Below are 7,154 nucleotides of genomic sequence, written 5' to 3'. Positions count from 1 at the left end.
TTATCCGATTATACCAGACCTTCAGTGTTGGGGACACAATCGAGTATTGTGCGTCCTCCAATCACAGCTCAGAATTTCGAGCTAAAGCCGGCATTCATCCATATCTTTGCAGCGATCCGCACAATTCAACGGTTTGGCCGATGAGGATCCAAACAGATCACATAGACGACTTCCTCGAGGTGTGTGACATGCTGAAGATAAATGGTGTGATGGATAATGCCATCAAATTGAGAGCCTTCCCATTTTCCTTAAAGTGGAAAGCAAAGCAGTGGCTACACTCATTACCTAGGGCATCTATCACTACATGGGAGGAGATGGTTGAAGCTTTTCTAGCCCATTATTTCCCTTCCAGAAAATCAGCAAAGCTTAGGAATGAGATCTCATCCTTTATGCAGTTGGAATTGGAGTCTCTATTTGAGACATGGGAAAGGTTCAAGGAACTCCTGCGCAAGTATCCGCAAATACAAGGTTTGAATCAGTCGAGGCTACACTTCGCAATCACACCGCCTCCTTGCACAACCTTGAAAATCAAGTGGGGCAAATTGCGAAATCTCTTTCCGAAAGGCCACATGGAAGTTTACCAAGCAACACGGAAACCAACCCGAGAGAACATGTGAAGGCGATCGCTTTGAGAAGTGGTCGTGAGGTTGAAGGGCGGCTTCCGAGTGAGAAGTCGAAAGAACACGCACCCGAGGTCGTAGAGGTTGAGAAGGGAGCAAACAAAGAGAAAGAGGTGGTACCCCCATCTTTCAAGCCAAGAATCCCTTATCCTTCTACACTAAAGAATGACCAAGGGGATGACCAGTATAAGAAGTTCCTGAGTTTGTTCACGCAACTCCACATCAAAATTTCTTTTGTTGAGGCTTTAGCTCAAATGCCTAAGTATGCGAAGTTCCTGAAAGACCTATTGACCAACAAGAGGAAATTGGAGGAGAGTGCTTTAGTGGTGCTTGATGCTTCATGCTCGGCGGTGTTGCAAAAGAACATGCCGAACAAGAAGAAAGACCCGGGAAGCTTCATTATTCCGTGTAACATCGGCAACTTAGGTGAGTAAATGGCATTGGCGGATTCGAGGGGCAAGTATCAACGTCATGCCATATACTTTCTTCCAAAAAGCTAGGCTTGGGTGAGCCTAGGCCAACTCGGATGACTTTTACAATTGGCGGACCGAGCAGTACGACATCCGAGAGGCATCATTGAAGACGTACTTGTCAAGGTGGACAAGTATATTTTTTTCCGATTGACTTTTGTAGTGCTAGATGTCGATGAGGATGCAGATGTACCCTTGATACTTGGGAGACCGTTCTTGCGGACTTCCAAAGCATTGATTGACATGGACGGTGGAGAGCTCACATTGAGAGTCGGAGACGATAAGCTCACTTACCGCCTTGCTGAAGCCATGCGGCATTCTCTCGATTTTTGATGACACTTTGTATTTTTCTAGACACTACTTGATGAGATTGTTGATGAATATATACAGGGAAATGTTCAACCCGGATCCGTATGAAGGTTTGTTCTACCAAGAGGAGAGCAATGAAGAAGTAATGATGCTTGGTTCGACTAGAGAGGAAACATCTACCCTGGGAATCTTGAAGAAGGTGCTCCAGAAAATGAAGAGGGCTCGAAGACACCACTGAAAATGCCCCAAGACTGTTGGAGATGTACATGAGCCAAGAAAGTTGGACGAACCATTGTTAGGTGGTCCAAAGCCTGATAGTGCACCCTCTACCCTCAAGAGACTTTGCTCATCATGCTTTCAAGTTATGGCTATGGGACCTCGAGCGAAGAAGAACGAAGTTAAGTGCCTCAGACTTACTTCACCCGAGCTGATACATATGGAATTCTCGAACCCCGAGCATCAGGCTCGCTCGAGAGACTTTCAGCACTCGGGTTTGGTCAGACTTGCTTTGCGGATGTACAAGTGCTTCAACAGATTCAGCAGGGTGATGAGGTGATTAATGAGATTGATAAGATGCTGGCAGTGGGAAAATGGAGGAGGCTGCTGATAATTAGTGAAGCAGCTTATCGCACACTTCCGCTAGAGGTTTTAGCGTCCTTTGAGTTTTGATTGCTACATGGGAGAGTTGACACTACAGAGGCGATACAGTTTTGGGCATTCGGACATCCATTCTCTATGAGCGTCACTGAGTTTTCGATTAGGACGGGCCTGTATGATGTCGCTTATACAGGTACCGTGGAGTATGGCCGACTACCAGTAGATTTTCTAGTGTCAGTCACCCATATCATGCATACAGGATTTTGTGTGGGCGTGGGGAGTACGAACCGGGATTATCGAAGGCTTCTACTTTGTCCCGGTTCAGTTACAGATACGTACACGCAGTCATCAGCAGGTCCATGACAGGTCGAGCAGATAACACAGCCGCTTTGACCAGACTGGATCTGCTTTTCTTATACTCCATGGCTCGCAATGTACCACTTCACTTAGGGTGCATTCTAGCAGATGTTTTGCAGTACCAGGGTCGTTCGACAAGAGTAGGTCTACTATTTGCTGGCCCTTATATCACCAGACTCATTCTAGGAATGGGTTTGGGCGACGCTCTACGTGGTGCTGAGAGGACAGTTGTGCCCACCGCTCTTACGTTCGATACGATCAGGATGATGGGGTTGGTACGGAGGTTTGGGCCAGGGGTTTATATTCTCACTCCAGCTACGCCTGAGACCACCAGAAGCGAAGGAGATACTACAGGGGTGTCCAGCAGACTCCTCCATCTTCTGTAGCACCGGGTATTCAAGCCTATGATCGTATCGAGAGGCTGGAGACCGATGTTAGAGAGATTCGGACTAAGATAGAGGAGCTCCTTGCTTTGCAGTCGGCTCAGTACACAAATCTTATGGCCCAATTCGATTTCCTTTGAGATCTCCTGAGACCCGGATCATCAGTACCTCCAGCACCTCCATCCTCGACCCCAACACCAGAGGACCCACTATATGCTTCCACTTCAGCAGTAGCAGTAGCTGAGCCCGAGAGTGACTTCGACACTTCACCTTTCTTTTACTTTCATGCATTTTACTTTTATCTTATTTTTCTTGTTTTTAGACTTGTTCACTCGTAGAAAGGATTTTTCCTTCGAGTTTATGTTATTTTGCATTATCGAGTTGTATTCATTGCTTCATCTTTTTATACACTCGAGTTATTTTTGTTTTTCTTGAGCTTCCCTAAACCTCCTCGTGTATGCATGTAGATGCTCTTGTCTTCTTGGAAATTGAGACTTAGTCATGGGCACGGCCAAGGTGCTTTGGCACTTGGCCGTAGTGAGCTTCACGATCCCGTTGGAACACTACTCCCAATGAATTAGCTTCATCAAACGCAACACTAGGGAGTCGGGGGAGTATTGTTTTTGATTGCTTCTCCCACATCTATTTTTTTAATGATATATTTTTGAGTGAGCTTGCATGTGTACATTGAGGACAATGTACAACTTAAGTGTGGGGGCGCTTTCATAATGCGCACATCTTTTCTATTGTTCTTGATTGATATATGCTCACATAGCCAATGGTGGTTCACCTTAGTTGCAATGTTTGTATTCTTAAGTCTAGGAGAATTGTTAACATTGGATGTTTTTTTCATGCTCTAGTTCTTGCTTGAATTTTTTTAGGAATTTTTTTGCTGATTTACACTTAGTGCACTACTCACTCTTTGAACTCTATTGGAAACTCATGTTTGATGTTAAAGAGACTAGTTAGGTTTACTTATTGTGATGGAAAAAAATGAAAAGAAGGAACAAAAATAGTTTTTTTGTTTATTTGTATTTGTTGGGTGGAAAGAGCTACCACATATGAAGTATGAAGCTACTCTCACAAGTCGGATACTAGTTATGCCCTAATGAGAGAAACAGCTATCTCATAGGATGAGTGAAAGCTATCACCCGGGTAGAAAGAGCTACAACCTCGAAAGTGTGAAAGCCACCTTAGCGGCCGCTTTGGAAATGGCTACCTTAGAGGATGTGTGAAGCTACTACCATCTTTTTAAAAATTTTTTTATCACTTGTGTAGATAAATAAGTGCCTTGCACTTAGAACTCGAGGAGTATAACTTGGGGTGTTTTTGAGTGAGTTCACACACTTACATGAAATTCGGGTTTGTTATCCTTTTTTTATTCAAGTTTTTTTAGCTAGAGCATTGATTTTTTTCATATTTAGTGTTGAAATTTTTCCTTACTTGTAGAATGCTATCTTTGTATACTTTGGTGAACCTAAGGCCAAGCACTTTCAACATTTTCTTCATTGATGCACAGAATGTTTAATGTTTGCTTGAGGACAAGCAAAAAGCTTAAGTATGGGGAGTTTGATAAGTGCTTGTGCGATATAAATGCGGCGTTCATTCCTTATGTTGAGCATTACTTTTCTCAGGTTTTTTTACATTAATATGTGTTTTTTATGTTACTTTTTATGCGGGTAGGGTTGTGAGGCCGAGTATGAAGAAATAGGCCAATGTGGATCATAATGCACCTATTTTTGGAGGAGATCTTGCTAAGGTTCAAACATGAAGACATAGGTCGGTGTGAGATGCTAGAGTGTGTGCCAACCTCCTCGTATTTGAGTGAGCACATTGAAGAAGACGCAAGTGATTCACGACGTAAATGTGTGCCCGTTTGCGTAACCCCAATGAAAGAATGGAACTCGGGAGTATTTTCGGCAGAGAAATCAGAGAAACAGAGAATCCACACGGGCGTGTGGAAATTATCCACGCCCATGTGGAAATTCCGCAGGGGCGTGTGACATCATACACGCCCGAGTAGTCGCCCGATTCCAGCCCTATTTAAAGAAGATTTCAGCCCCGATTTCAGCATTCTTTTCTCCATCTTTTCCCCAACTTGCGAGAGGGCTTCGCCTAGGGTTTCGAGGGGTATTGGCCAAGGTTTTGGAGAGGTTCTACGGCTCCGACATCGTGATTCAATTAGGAAGATGGTTGGTAGGGGAGCTTCGATTGAGGCGTATCCTATACCGAACAAAGGAATCCTTGGACGACAGTAGAGGACTTTCCACAAGACCATCGACCACGACCATCGAGGGGCTTTCTTTATGGATTTATTGCTTTTTACATTCGATTTCTTTTGATTGTACTTAGCTCCATGGAGAGCTAAACCCCTAGTGGGTACTTGGGTGATTGTGAACCCTAGGATTTATTCGTTTCATTGAACTTCTTTATTATGCTTTCAATAAATTGATGTTTATTGTGAGTTCCAACCTTGAATGCTTGATTGTATGAACATTTCCCCTAGAGTGACACTAGGGTTGAGAGTTCTTGTTGGCAACCTTGTGAGTGAGTGACACACCACGAGTGTTTGACAAAGCTAGGTTGGAGAGGGTTGAGAGGGTGAGTCGAGGAGGTAGGAGGCGTCCCCTCTCCCCTCCGACGTGATAGATTCTACCTCCGTTCCTTGAGTTCTTTGCGGCCATAATAGAGTGAATGGTCTAAGGGATGAACCTCCGCTGGGGCCTAGTTGCACGTGCAATGGAGTGAACCGTTGAGGGGATCTTAGTATCTAGGGCTTAATTGTGGCTAGGGACCTTCCGCCTGGACAAAAGGGTTAGGTCTATAATTAGGAAGCGATTTATCAATTGGAATCCCTAGAGCTCATTGCAACTTTATTCGAGTGTGAGGTTGAGAGGTTATTTAATCTCTCCTCCGGGACATGAATATAGTTAGGCATAGTTGACCTTAGATTTGGGACTATGTATGTAAGGATTTCCACGACTCACTATTGCATTGATTAGGAAGCATAATAGAGAGTTCTTGCACTTGAAACGATTTTCCTAGGTGAAGCATCATCCGAGTACCCCATCTTTATCGATTGCCTTGCCTCCTCCTTAATTTTTCTCTCTTACTTGTTAATTTTAATTGTTGAGAATTGAATCATTATCACACTTATCATTGTTGATACTCCACATATCTAATAATCGAATTAAGTGTCTTTACTCCCTACTCCCTGTGGATTCGACCCCGCTCACCCGGGATTATTACTTCGACAAACCCGTGCACTTGCGGGATATAAGCAAGGGGTACTTGTCAAGGAAATTGACAAATTGAAGGAAAGAAGATTATGACCATTAATTGAGGAACCATCCGAGTTAGAGCTGAAAACTTTATCGGCACATTTGGAATATGTCTTCCTAATGGAAGAATCAAAGCTCCCGGTGATTGTGGCTTTGAATCTCTCTCCAGATCAGAAGAACAAGCTTGTGAGCATGTTAAAAAAGCATAAATCTACCATTGCTTGGAAGATCCCTAATATAAAAGGCATCAATCCCTCATTTTCCACTCATATGATCTTAATGGAGGACAATTACAAGTCGGTGATTCAACCTCAGAGAAGATTGAACCCTAACATGAAGGAAGTTGTCAAGGCAGAGGTTGTAAAACATCTAGATGCTGGAATCATTTATACTATCTCAGACAGTGCATGGATGAGCCCAACTCAAGTAGTTCCGAAAAAGGGAAGAATGATGGTTGTGAGAAATGAAAAGAATGAACTAATTCAAACCAGGAAAGTTACTGACAAGATCCCCTTGCGTATATTCCGCAAGTGCACGGGTTTGTCGAAGTAATAATCCTGGGTGAGCGGGAATCGAATCCACAGGGAGTAAGGAATAAAAATACTTAATTCGATTCTTAGCTATGTAAAAGTTCAATGATGATGATTGTGATAATGATTCAATTCTCAACAGTAAAAGCAACAAGTAAGAGAGCAAAAGTAAAGAAGGGGGGTAAGACAATCGATAATGATGGGGTACCCGGATAATGCTCCGCCTAGGACAATTGTTTCAAGTGCAAAAACCCTCTATTATGCTTCCTAATCAATGAAATGGTGAGTCGTGGAAATCCTTAATTACATAGTCCCAAATCTAAGGTCAACTATGCCTAACTCTATACATGTCCCGGAGGAGAAATCGAACAATCTCAACACCTCGTACTCGCATAGAGTTACAATGAGCTCTAGGGATTCCAAGTGATAAATCTCTTCCTAATTATAGACCTAACCCTTTGGTCCAGGTGGAAGGTCCCTAACCACATTTGAGCCCTAGATAGTAAGATCACCTCAACGCTTCACTCCGTTGCACGCGCAACTAAGCCCCAGTGGAAGTTCATCCCTTAGACCATTCACTCTATTATAGCCACAAAGAACTCGAGGA

At 43.5% G+C, this 7,154-nt stretch overlaps 1 non-coding gene across 1 annotated transcript; it reads right to left on the bottom strand.

The window, feature by feature from the left end:
- Positions 1 to 362: 362 nt before the first annotated feature.
- LOC120252448 lies at positions 363 to 472 on the bottom strand. Its single transcript, XR_005533980.1, has one exon. It is a non-coding gene; the product is annotated as a small nucleolar RNA R71 (small nucleolar RNA).
- Positions 473 to 7,154: the final 6,682 nt, after the last annotated feature.

This window comes from Dioscorea cayenensis, chromosome 20 (assembly GCF_009730915.1).
Source record: "Dioscorea cayenensis subsp. rotundata cultivar TDr96_F1 chromosome 20, TDr96_F1_v2_PseudoChromosome.rev07_lg8_w22 25.fasta, whole genome shotgun sequence".
Classification (NCBI taxonomy): Eukaryota; Viridiplantae; Streptophyta; class Magnoliopsida; order Dioscoreales; family Dioscoreaceae; genus Dioscorea; species Dioscorea cayenensis.
The sequence above is the reverse complement of the archived record's forward strand: the minus strand, read 5'-3'. Positions and strand labels throughout refer to the sequence as shown.